This window comes from Daphnia magna, linkage group LG1 (assembly GCF_020631705.1).
Source record: "Daphnia magna isolate NIES linkage group LG1, ASM2063170v1.1, whole genome shotgun sequence".
Classification (NCBI taxonomy): Eukaryota; Metazoa; Arthropoda; class Branchiopoda; order Diplostraca; family Daphniidae; genus Daphnia; species Daphnia magna.
Window position 1 is genome coordinate 1,153,119 of NC_059182.1, and position 12,677 is coordinate 1,165,795.

Consider the following 12,677-nt stretch of genomic DNA (forward strand, 5'->3'; position numbering starts at 1 on the left):
TTCTTTTGCCATCGTTGCACAGTCGATGGCCGAACATTTTTCTGTTCGAAAGGGAAACAACAAACCTACAAAGAAACGATTATGCAAATGAGCTGAATATTCAAATGATCACTTGGACAAAATGGTTCATTGAAACATGGCGGCCTTTTCGCTGTACAGATACTGCAATAACTATTTCCAGTTGCCGGTTGGTGACTTATCAATTCCTTCTGACCGTGAACTCATCCGCTATGCGTGAAAAAAATCCGTTGGTTAAATCAAATTACACAAGCGTGAAAAAAATAAAAATGTATAGGGCGAGTTTGAATCCCGGGCGCAATTCGACACGATAATCATCACGAAAAAATAAAAAAACGGGTAGAGTTATGTATTTATAAATATATGCCTGTTTGATTTGAATGCGACTCTTGTTCAGGGTCGTGAGTCACACCGGAACTGGTGAATTATATACTTGTCAACAAGTTGTTGCATGTGTCTCAGTGAACAGGGCAGGAGGGAAAGAAGAAGAAGAAAAAAACTAAAATTTGGGGATAGAATATCATAAACATCCGTTTTAAAGTTCTATAATCGGGTTGGATTCTGATAAAATAGAGAAAACGAGATTGGAATTCTGGCCCGGGTTAGTTGTCATGTTACAAAAACGTTCGGAACAAATACGAAAAGAATATTCGATGCAATGAATGTTTAATTTTGTTTGAAATTTGCATTGAAATGTTTTTTTTTATTATGAAGGACAAGAAAAATTGTAAAACAAAAAACATTAAAATTGGATTTCGGTGTGTACGTGTCGTCGCGCCACCCAACGACGGGAAATGCGATCCCCGCGGAAACATCCCGTCAATTTCCGTTTCGGACTTTCCCCAACATTCGAGTAGTTTTTTTGTTTATTTTATTTTATTTTATTTTATTTTTTTACATTGACAAGGTCAATAGACGAATCAACGAGATAGCGCCATATGCAAATACAAGAAACAGATTTCCTTTATTTGATTTATTTTTTTTAAATTGCTACATCAAATAATGTGTTATTCATTTGTTTTCCAGATACTGTAGCCCACATCCTTGATCAATTCTACCGAATTGCTTATTGGATAGGAGATTTAGCACACACGCAGACCAAACAAAGCTCAGGGTCCATTCGCAGCAAATGATTATATATGCATTCGAGCAAAAGAACTCGTTGCCGCTCTGCATATATACGCGCATTACATTCCATTACGCAAATTACATTTGAGAGGAAGGCGAATTGACTATAGGTCATTTGCATCTCACAGGCATCCAAGTTTTTTCCCTTTTATTGACTTATTTATTTTATTTTTTTGGATATGCCAACCGAACCGGACGTGATGTTTCGCAACGGACAGTCGCAATGTGCGCGGAATAGTTTCGATTGTGTGTGCACACATTCAATTGTTCAATTGTTTCGTGTCTTATCTCTCTCGAATGCATTGCTCTTTGCGCTAATCGTATACGAATAAGGGCCATTTTTTTTGTTTTTTGCGAGGTCGTACACCGACCCCGATGACATCGACACAGGTGTGCAATTGATCCAAGTAGCTAAGCGTCAAAGTGCGGACGATTTTTCAAGGCCCCCTCTTCTCCCGTGCACTTTGTCTTTAAATTAAACGGATTTCCAATGTTTAATGGCGATATTCGATGAAATAAAAAGAAAACAAAACAAAAGGGAAACTGAAATTGAAAGCGGAATTTCTTCAAGGTGAGGGCTATAGACCCACACCAGGTGATGGTGAAATAACATCGAGATTTAACCGCTGACGAAATCGACACCATCCGTGTTGATGATGCAATGAGTGCGGGGGGTGGTATGGTCAATTCCAAACGCCTTTGAAAGAGAAAATTCCATTGAAAACAAGGTGATGCAATTCTATCCTGTGCCCATCACAAAGTGAACGGAGAAAAACAAATCATACAGGAATGTCAAGGTCGGCCTTTTTTTTTTGTTGTTTTCACGCGTCCACGCTTCTATTTGAATCTAGAAAATGCTGCGCACTCCCGCCAAAAACGTTGGCATACAGTCCCGCTCAATTATAAGCACCTGATATTTTTCGCGTCGCATTTATGGATTGCATCACACGCTATTTCGCCCTCAGGCGCAATGATTTCTTCCTTTCATAAAACATATACAAAAAAAACAAAAACAAAAACAAAATGGTGTTTCTTTCATTTTTGGCTCGTACCAGCGGGTGCTCCCGCCCAGCAGGTGTAATGGTCGTCAAGGACGCACGAGGAAGGCCGTTAACGGGTGGTTATACCAAGAAAAATCAAGCAGCTGAATGCCGTGATGGTTTTTAAACAGGAAAAAGTGAAGGTTCTCACCAGCATATAGACGCCGACTATTGCGCATCTCCCGTGCTGAAAAGAGCGGCAGTTATGCACAATTGCAAATGGAGAGTGTAATAAAAAATAACTAACGTAGTGCTGACCTTGAGCGAATCTTGTTGTTCTGCTGTTTTTTTGGTTGTTGAAAGCCTGGAGAGTTTGGAATGTTTCAGCCGACTCATTCATTCATCCGTTGCGTAGTCTATCCATCTGCGTATATTAGGTCTCCTTCGCAATTGTTTCTTTCTTATAATAGACTAATACGCTGTTTAACGATATATAATAAGGCGATCGTCAAAAGTGAAAGGAGCGCCATATAACGTGTAGTATAGATGACGCAATTTGTTTAGATACATAACGCACACACGAAAAGCGAACGGAATTCCGGAGTTGGTCGTTATCATTCCGCGTGTCGGCCTTCCGCTATGTACATCTAATATAGGACAACAACGCAAATTGCAATCGTATAATTATAGTCTATGTACGGATAATATGTTTTAATTATTTAGTGCAAAGAAAATGTTGATTTTATTTAAATGTCATGTGTTCTGTTTAATCATTTCTTTTGGGATGTGGTCAACGCGTTTTATGCCCCACCTCACTCACGTGCACTACTCGCCCGGAAATGTCAAATTGCATCACAATGTGAAATTGGAGGACGAGAAAAAAAATTAATCGAATCGAACCATTTGAGCGCGAAAATTCAAAATGTGTCAATTCAATCGTGCAATTGAATTTTGACCAAAAAAACGCCGATGCAGCTATCAATACACATGATTTCGATTCGAAATTGAACGTTGATCACGAAAATCAACTTAGTTTTTACACGGGATTTACAGTTTTTGAGTTAAACGAATTGAAAGGGGTTGCGCTAAAAACCACTTTGATTGCGTTTTATTCAAACAACTGGCGAGAAAACTACTCGCATATTCTGAATCAGCGTTCAATTCTGAATGTAGGGGGTGAGTTTCATCGAATTCGAAGAGATGTCATTTTTGGCTGATTTTCACTAAAGTGGTAAGGCTATACCCTTCCCACTTTTTCAATTTTTGGCCAAAATCGAAAAATAGTTAAAAATACATGATTTTGATTCGAAATCGAACGAGGATCAATAAAATCGACTTTGTTTTCACGCGGGATTTATAGTTTTTTTAATTATTTGAATTCAAAGTCGTGATTGTATCTCACATGATTTTCTCTATTGTTACATATAAGTCCAACGGCCATCTCGCACCGAAAGCCAATCTTACTCAAGACTGAAGGAGACAAATATAAATGTATTTATTTTTAATTTTATAGACGCGTTTGAAGAACACCCTCTAGCCATATACCAATAAAACACTGTTTTAACGACCAAATGGCCGCTAGTGGCGTCCCTATCGAACTGCTGATGCAAGCAGCTGTTAAATCAATAAATAAAAATGAGTTAATTCATTCGTTCCCAGGGTCGTCCTAATAATAAATAAAAGAATAAACTCTCCAAGGTTCCGACGTACACCAAGTCGCTTCTGATGAAGAGAATAACAAGGACCACATCATCAGTGCGCAACGATTTTGCAAAGAAATTCATTTCATTTTGTCAATATAGAAATTGCAGTTCGTTCAATGTCAATTTGATTACACACAGCAGCTGCATTTTGTTTCGTTGTTTCTCGTGATCGTGAACAGGTGTAGGAAAGGACAATCGAAATATGGGCATCGCAAAATCCTTGATGCTCTGAAATGGCGTGGGCGACGCCTTCCTATTTGCCAAACTGCGACAACGGAAATTAAAATATATGTAGACTAATCAGGAGCGAACTGTAACCATCCCGAAGACTGGTGTCGTTCAAGGCTTCCGCCATATTGCAACGTGATTACACGTTGCTCACGAACTTGTTGCTGACACGTTGCTCACGGACTTGTTGCTGACACGTTGCTCACGGACTTGTTGCTGACACGTTGCTCACAAACGTGCTGACACGTTGCTCACAAACGTGCTGACACGCTGCTCGCAAACGTGTTCATTTGCTCACGTGGACGATGGATCAGACTCGACATCAGTCGATATCCAACAACTTGGCAATCCCACGGATTCAACCACGTGATCTACAAATGAAACTGTTCTCCCTTTCTAAAGCCATCCAAATATACCAGTCCGTAACGCAATCAAGTTCTTAGTACAAGTAATTAGAAATCGTTAGAAATGATATTGCTAAACACGAGGGAAGAACTCGACGAAAAGACGATGAAATTTGCATTTCCAAAAATTAAAAAAAAAAAAATGTTTCCTATAAATGTAGATACAGACCAGTTTTGTTCGGTGCACGTGAACGGCTTCCACCTTGATGATCTCCCGTTCCACTTGATTTGATCACCTGCTGCTTATAATTCCGCGATGCTGGGTGGCCGCGGGTGGGGGCAACCTTTGCAACGGAACGATTCAGGTTTTCTTGCGTTGAAAGCCACGTGAGCGGCAGAAACGAGCTTTGAAAATAAAAACGGCGACAGGTGAACAGCTGGAACGTGGGCAACAGCGTGAGGCTCTATACGATATAACGAGTCTCAATGTTTCGCCACGTGAGCGAGGATTAGACTCACGCGGACACATGTGGCTCCGATTCACATGTCGCGACAATGCCCTTCTCTTTTGCATATAGAAGAATGTCGTATAATTTATTTTCTTTTTGTTGTTGTTGTTGTGAACTCGCCCGTCCGTGTGAAACTTTCAATTTGCTGCCATTTAATGCACAATAATTATTGTGCCTATTTAGAATATAGAACCGCCCTATAATATACGTCTGTGTTAAATAAGAGAGAGCCCATCAAAAAGGACTGGTGTTACGATTGATTATATTCTATCGATGTCAGTCCGGCAAAGTATCGAAATAAAATTGTGTCTCTTCAAAAAAAGACACAGCGGGAAAGTTGGTTTTTGTGGAATCAGTCTATAAATCGAACGCGTTTCTAGACAATTCCATTTCTTTCGTGTCAACTGTTTCTTTTGTTTTCCCTATGGTCACGTTGCTCGTCAACGTGATGTTCCAAATGATTTCCAGAAACATAAAATTTGGCCGGCCCATGCGTTTGTCTCGTGTGCGACCACACCTTTCGTGCGTTTCTTTTCACTTGTGTAAATAAAGACGCAGATAAAATGTCAACCAACGCAAACAGAAAAAGAGACAGGAATGTTAGATCCAGTAACCTTAATTAATCATTCAGCTGCTGCTTTCTTGTCCCATCAAGGATGACAACCTAATCAACAATAATCACCTTGATCACCTTGAAGATGTGTGTTTTTTGTGTGTGGTGTGTCTTTAACATTAACCTTGTCTTTTCTAGCAAAAAGTCGATGAATTCCCAGACATCATTTTCTTTCAATTTGCATATGGAATCATCTTTAATTCAACGTGTTAGCTATTAAACATTTCATTTTTATGATTTGACGAGGGGATTGTATATATAAGACAACAAAGTTCATGTTGTGTTATCTGTATAGGTCTATAATACATATAGAGGGCCAGTGGAACGTGATTTTACGGCAGATGGAGGCCGATGATATGATTCCGGCATCGCCCCAATTTTGACTTGTGTTTCCTCACAGCGATGGGGGAAAAAAAATAAAAAATAAGAGCCGAGCCATAGGCCCAAACAGCTTTTCTTCTTTGTGTGTTGCTCACAATCGTCCTTCCACACACAGCATATAGTATATGTATAGGCCTACATAGAAGGGCCTATATTGCCAGGTACTTGGAACATAATAACAGCCCGCACAAAAGGTATATAGCTGTTGGGAAAAGATAAAAAAGAGAGGGTTATAGTTGAGGACGGAATAAAAGAGACCATCCGGCCAAAAGAGAGTCGGAAAGGGGAGAAAAATAAAATGAAATGCCCGCAAGGTTTTCGTTGACCTGCAGCTTTAAAACTATATATATATAACTGATTTGGCCTAATTTTCTAATGCTCTTCCTTCTCCTTTATGTACACAGTATAGATATACATATACTATATTTTATTCCGTGTTTGCATCGGACACTGTGTGTGTGTGTGCTTTCGTATCATTATTGTTTTGAAAATAAATCAAGACCTCATTTATTTGAAAATACGGTTATAGCTTGTTTTTGTTGTTGTCGAAAGGAGGAACACAAACGAGTTGATTACATTACACTGTTGGGCTATTATTAGCCACTTTCGCAACACATATATAGCCTACTTTATAATAATAGCCTCGCGGCTATGTGTGTACTATAAGAGTCCGACATTGGCCGGATGTATCTGGTGTATGCAAATTTCAATTGACTAATTGCTCGCCATGACGCAGCACTTCTTGGGCCATCTCAAATCACCCGTTAATTCAAAATCTTAATGGTTCAAAAATAAAAGGCGACAGTTAATATACGTTTAGAAATCACAACGAAATACGAAACCGCTATAACATTTTTCTCTATAAAGAAAAAAAAAATGAACCATATAAAAAAACAAACTGGGTCATGCCATATATACATAATCAAAAACACTATAGCTATATATACACAATTTGTATGTATAGACCTATATATGCAGGCCTAGGCAAGTCTCTCTCTCTCTCTCTATAGATACAATTATACATAATATATAGTTATATACAGCAACGAAATTATATAGTCTATACACGCTATATAACCCAACGTGTGTTGCAGGTATGGACTGTAACGTTTCTCAGCTCTATACTATATATAAATCAACATTTCGAAAATAAAAAGAGAGATAGGGGTCTTTGAACTAGGACTGAAGCAACGACCTATGAAAAGCTCGACGTGGAACACAAGTGAAAATATAGGCTAACGTATATAGACTATTATATATAAATATGAATATATAATGAGCTGGCATCACAGTAATGACTATATAAATGATATACGCATAGATACGTCATTAACTCTCTCCAGCCTTCCCCGAAATGCTCTCTCTGCTTATTTCTATCAATATACAGCACACATTTATATCTAACATTTTCACAATACATGCTGCCTACGCTGGGCTATACTCTATATATATATAGCCTACAACATTATACGGGTTATGTGATTTCTAGGTTAGTCAATGGTGAGCGGGAAAACAAACCCAAAATTGATTAGCGTGTGTCGCGCTTTCTTTTGTTTATTTCACGGGAATCCCAGCACCGATCGCTCCAAAACGCCCGCAGTCGAACCGCAACGTTCGAAAGTTCATTCAACTCTTTGATGGCCGTTGCAACGATCATGACTTGTATATACGTAAGAAACAACACACACTTACACACACAAAATAAAGGGAGAAATAAATTTAAAAAAATTTAAAAAAAACTTGCGTTAAACGGACGGATATTGCCCGTCCGCCCATAATGTATCGATACTTAAACAATAATGACGGTATGTATATCATAATCAAGACATTGATTCTACACACCTCTCGCGCAGTCGCATGGAATTGACGTGCTGTTGAACGCGTAGCGCATTGAATGTACATGCAAATGTAGGTTAGTAAGATTATATATTTTTTTTTTTTATGTTTCAATGATGATATTATCGACATTTGATACGATCGTGACGCGAAGAAAAATGTGTACATTTACTGGGAACGATTTACGAGGCAAGAAAATAAATGTAGAATTCATAATATTTATTGGGACCAGATCCATCCGATCCTTTAATGACGTCAATTGTCTTATCGATCCTTTCAGTTTTCCAACCAAAAAAGAATTACGAAATCAATCCCCTTTTTTTCTTTTGGAAAACTATAACGAGCCCCAAACTGATTTGATTTGAAATATTTAAATTGATCGCCGTCTTTTGTTACATAATATACGTCACATTGTTGGACGATTATTCGATTGGCAGCAACGACATTTAAATAGACGTATAAATAGAGGTCACGTTATCGTCAAACATATACGACTCGATGCGGTCCTTCGTGTGAGACATCTTGTGTCCTCCTCTGCGTCCGAGTAGGGATGTCTTCATCGATGGGCTGTTGGCGTTTCATTGTTCTATCTGATTTCATGTGTGAAAAACAAAAATAAGAAAGAAGAAGAAAACAAAGCACATGGTCATATAATGTATTCAAATTGTAATAATACGTTCACAAGATGGGACGAGCTCTTTGGCCAGCGCCGAGAGAAAGAGCCTCTCTGGACAGAGTTCATTGAACTCTGCGGACTGCACTGCTGCTGCTGCTTCTCCTGTGTCTACAAAAGCATACGCACAAGCGGATGTGTACCAAGTTGATGTTTATCTCTTAATGTTTTATTTTCGCTATGTACATTGATTTCTGGGTTCTTGTTTTCAGGTCTATAACGAAACATAAAATTGAGCGAATCGTTTGAGATGCCGGTCGTGCACTCGTGCGTAACGAAACATCCGAGCCAAGCGTTTTCATATAAATTTTATTTTATTTTATTTTTTTAATGGAAATTAATGCTGGCCAATGATCTGGCCATCGTCCGTCTGCGCACTGGGTGTCGACAGTCTTTTTGACTGCGTTTGAACTGTGATCGTGGTGTCTTTAGTTTCTTCGGTTTGTGATCGAACGCCTCACTTTACGTGTGACCCACTTTCCCGCAAATGAAATCAAAGTTTTTGGTTTTGTTTTGTTTTGTTTTGTTTTAAATACATTTCTCTATTGACACGTTCGCAACGAAAACTAAAGCAGTTGGCTCTGCTGACGCTTTGATTAAACCAAAATATTCAAAACGAGACATTCGAATTTATCGATGAAGCGGAAGTGATGGTTGTGTGATGACAAGTCCCGCTATATATACACTGACGTGTGTAAAAAAGGGTCTACACACACATAAAAATAGACGCATATTGTTTCTATTTCTTGGAAAGCGAATTCAATTGCAATTGACGGGCCATTTTTCCCGGACCTACTGACTTCAAGTCCAAATCATTTGAATTAGACATTTAATATATGCGTGTGTGTGTGTGTGTCATTAGAGACCCAGTTACACACGGACGACCGTGCATATTTCTCCGTTTGGCGATCGCTATATCGCCTTCGTTTTCTGTTCGATTGCCAAAAAGATCGCCGAAACCCGAATGGAAAGAGAGAGAGAGAGAAACATCACAAAAGAGAAAATCTTACGTGTTATCTTATAAACACGTCTATATAGAGGTGAATATAGCCTATGTATGAAATCAAGGGGCAGGGTACAAAGAAATGTAACAAAAACGTTGTTGCTTTTGTAGAGATTTTCAAACAATACGCGCCGTAAAGAAGCGACGTTTTCTTTTCCTATTTTCTTTTTTTTTGTTTTTGCTTTTGATTTAGCAGGATAGCTACACGTATATTTATGCTAATGACTGGGTGAGAGAGAGACAGAAAAACACCGAACCGGTTTTTTTTTTTTCTTTTTCTTTTTTCCTCTTCTATGTGCTTTCAGAGTTCAATGAACTCTGGACAGCAAAAATTGAAATAAAGTGAAGCAAAAGCCCAAAAATGCACCAAGACCTTTTCGGTCAATCTGTTTCATTTCATTCTTTCGCCTATCGATTAATGAAATGATCCTCGCAATTGATTCAAATTGATTATCGCCAATGATGTAGACCGATTTTCAGACGCTATTCGAAACGATTGGAAAGGCAACACCTTCGTGTCCAACCACGTGTAGACAAGCTAATACAAATGTGACCGTTTCTAATTATAATCACGCTGTATATAATCAGCACGTCTGCAACGATGTGCGTGACTGGGTCAAGGAGTTCGTTCTTATATTTCGCAATTTAATATTATTAGAATTTTTCGGGATTTGTGTTCCCGACTTATTTTGAGTGGCACTTTGAAATGACCCGCTGCATACAGACAACAAACAATCGAATTTCATTGGCTCTTATGAAAGAGCTTCGTATAGAGACGCATGGTTCCATAACAGATAGAGAATTTTAAAAAAAGGCGGTTTTTTTGTGTACAGAGTTCATCGACCTGTCCGTGTCGTGTAGTATGTCGTATAGTACTACAAACGACTACTACGACTACTTCCATCCTATTAGCACACAGTTACACGCAGAGACACACAAACACACGCGCAGTGTGTTTATGTCATTTGGCAAGTGTGCGTCACTTGGCCCGTCGTTTGATTATTGAAATTTTATGCTGAAAAACCAAAAGAATCGAACAATGCCGTCCCGTTTGCATTTTGGCCCATATTGGTCGATTTTTTGGCTTGACGCAACAGGCGTCCTTGGAGTCCACCCCCTTTTTTGTTCTATTGTAATTCCGTTGTTGCGCATATCCTTTTTGTTTTTTTTTTTGAATATTCTTTTTAAAATTGGGGATTTTTGTGTTTTTTTTGTGCCATTGCCATTTGGCGCTGGGGACGCGCGGTGCGCACGGGGTGGCTCTTTTAACAGTTGGGGAGGCAACACATAACGAAGCATGAGGGGCAGTCAGCATCCTTGGCACACTTAGAGTGCAAAGGCATCTGGATCCGGAGCTCGCTGACAAAAAATAATAATAAAAAAAAAAAAAAAACCTTGGCAGTTCATTCAACTCTTTTTTTTTTGTATTTTTTTTAAATTCCCGTATAGAGCTTCGATAGTATAGTCTCTTTATATATTCCAACAGCTCTCTCTCTTTCTATTTTTTTGTTTTAAACAAAATGTCTCTTCTTTATAGTTATCTCGTTTGACTTGACTCTCCCGGACCGGATGAGCCAAAGAGATATCGGCGAAAATAATTGTCTTTATGCCACCTGTCCACGTGATTCCGTGGCGATAACAGAAAGGGGAGAAAAAAAAAAAAAAAAGAGAGAATAAGATTTTTGGCGCTAGATTCGCCACGATAGGACGTATAGGTAACACTGTTCAAAAATGGCAAGCCAAAAACTTAAAAAAAAAAAAATGAGCGAGAAAGAGATAGCTGTAATGGTCTAGTGTTGAGAAACTGCGAAAAAATAGGGCGGTACAGTCACGCGAACAGTCGAAATAGGGAACGATTATGCGCTCCCGCACGCAAAACAATAGGGCGGCTATTACACGAAATACGGGGGTCTTAAAGGGCGGGCAAGAAAAGCAAAAAGAGAGAGAGGAGAGACGTTAAGATAGTAATCATTTTCTAATGTAAAAAAAAAAAAAAGGGAGAAATATATATTTATAAAAATATATAAAGAGATCGCAGCCAAAGCGCCGCCCGCGCGCGGACGAAAGGGAAAGTGCGCTATGCGCGAGCGGCAGGGCGGAGGCAATGACCGCGCGCTTGCCCCCGGACCCCCCCTTTCAGGCTATTTAAAAAAAAAACCCTCCACCCTGACAAAACATATTGTATGCCACTTTAAAAGTTTTCTATTTTTAAAGAAAGAAATGAAATAATAATAATAATAATAAAATAAAGTAGACACTGACCGTTTCTTTCAATTGTAGTCCGATCTTTCCGTTATACCGTGATTTTATTGCTATTATTATTCATTTATTTTGAAAAAAAAAAAAGGTATTCCTTGTCAATCGTGGGATCGGATCAGATGGGTGTGCACACACGGCATTTGTTAGGGGGGGACAGACGAATCGAAGGTGACTAGGAGAGAACAATAAAAAAGACGTAAATGGCCAACGAATAATTTTTCTTTGGGTGAAAGTTTTTTTGTTTTTTGAATTGCCCGAAAAATTCCCGCCAATGGTGGGCTATTCCCAGAACTAAAAAAAAAAACAAAACAAAAAAAAGATGGATGCGAGTCCACTGCGCGATGAATTTCTATCGTTCATTCTCAAAGGTGACGAGATGTTGAAAATAGAAAAAACGAAATAAAATTTTGAGAAATGACTCGGGGTCCACTAGAGAGACGGTTGCTCGCTCCAAATGCGGCTGTACAGACGGACATTAGTCCAGCAGTGGTGCATAGTTGATATGGGTGAGCTGCTGGAGGTCATCGACCTGAACCGGTATATATAGGGAAACAGGGCCAGCAAGTCAACACACACCACAAACTGGATGGTCGTGGTCCAATAGAGAAATAAGAATTTCATTTTTATTTTTGTAAAGAAAATAAATGAAAATTAAACAACAAAAAAGCTATAGACACCTGAAAAAGAAAAGAGAAAGACGAGACAGTGGGGCGGCGACTTGAGGGATAGGATACACAAGTGTGTAGAGAAGAAGATATAGACTGTTGTTGCTATATAGCCTCACAGACACAACACACTGTCTGTGTGCAAGGGGGTTATAATCTATAGACGAAAAGAGAGAGAGAGATTGACCGTGCAAAAAAAAAAAAAAGGAAAAAAAAAAGAGGCAGACAACAACCACAACACCCAACGGAAATTGTGTTGTGTGGTTTTTGAAGTGGAGTCCTTTGAAAATCTCCGCAGGACAGAAACGCTCGCTAGGAATCCCATATACAGTCAAAC

The 12,677-nt window shown here is 39.0% G+C and overlaps 1 long non-coding RNA gene across 1 annotated transcript; it reads left to right on the forward strand.

The window, feature by feature from the left end:
• Nucleotides 1–737: 737 nt before the first annotated feature.
• LOC123467380 lies at nucleotides 738–984 on the forward strand. Its single transcript, XR_006641745.1, has 2 exons — nucleotides 738–871; nucleotides 926–984. It is a non-coding gene; the product is annotated as an uncharacterized LOC123467380 (long non-coding RNA).
• Nucleotides 985–12,677: the final 11,693 nt, after the last annotated feature.